A 1,259-nucleotide genomic window follows, 5' to 3' on the forward strand; every position below is an offset into this window, starting at 1 on the left:
TATTCATTGTATGTGTAAAATTATTTTGTTTATACTTTCTTTTATATTTTTTATTTTTCTATACTTACTGTGGTTGTTATCTTGTTTTGTTTTTAGCCCTGAAGAAGGCTAGAAACTCTAGCCGAAACGTCGGCACATTAAAATAAGTTAGTCATACTTATTTGTGTTTCATTGACCGCACCCCCAACCATCTTCTCCTCATTAAATAACATTATTATATCTGTAAAATCTCAGCCCTAACTTTAGAGGTAGGAATAAGTATTTATTTTGAATTTTAGTAACTTTTTTTTAGGAAACCATTTTTTCTACAATTTTCTATCAAATTTCCCTACTTTTTGGGTTTCAAAATAATTCAGGAAGGACATCCACCGCTATTCCTTCCGTAGTGACATCCCTACTGTACATATTTTTAATCGATAAAACATATCTGTATTAATTATTGTAATAATACTGATTGAGTGATTATTATAGAGGCCAGTTAATGCTGAAAATGTTAATTAATGAGGAAAATAGTTTTTTCGGTTTAGTTTACGTATGAGAAAAAAATTACAGATTTTCACGGAAAACCGAGAATTTTATCATCAAGAAAAAAACAAAAATATATTTTTAGATTTAAATCTAATATATAAAAATCAGTATTTGTTTGTTTGTATTATTTTATGCGCTACCATACCGTTAAAGGTTATGTATAGGCTGTTCCGACTAAAAATGTTATTAAGATATTAAGCATGTTTGTAGTGTAGCTCAGAAAGTGAACATGTTCTTCATGGTTACTATATGCCAATGGATCTGTCTCTTTTCGAAGAATAAAAAAATATATTACCGATTATATTAAATGATTTTTCATTCACTAAAAATTAATGACCATTTCTGTTAAGTAGGTAAAAAAAATATATATTTTATGAAAAAGTAAATCATATTCTAAATGTAATGAAACGTTGCTGATGATATGAAATAAACTATTGTATTTTAATAAGGAAGAATTTGTGTCATTCACTAAATCCATTTTAATGTAAATCATATTCTTTTATAGTGCCGTCTGAAACCTTTTTTCCCTCCCGGATTCCATCGTTTATAAATCTTTAACATTTTATCCAATTCCTTCGTTAATACAACTATCAGAGAGCTAAATGTTTGCTCTTTTTACCTTTATTTGTTGTTTGCGCCTTTTGCAGCAGTTTATAGAGCCCTGAATTTCTGCCAAATTTGATCGAGTCACATTGAAGTTATTTCTATTTGTTTACCATATATTTTATATA

The sequence above is a fragment of the Halyomorpha halys genome, unplaced genomic scaffold, assembly GCF_000696795.3.
Source record: "Halyomorpha halys isolate HHAL.00 unplaced genomic scaffold, Hhal_1.1 Scaffold825.1, whole genome shotgun sequence".
In the NCBI taxonomy this organism is placed as follows: Eukaryota; Metazoa; Arthropoda; class Insecta; order Hemiptera; family Pentatomidae; genus Halyomorpha; species Halyomorpha halys.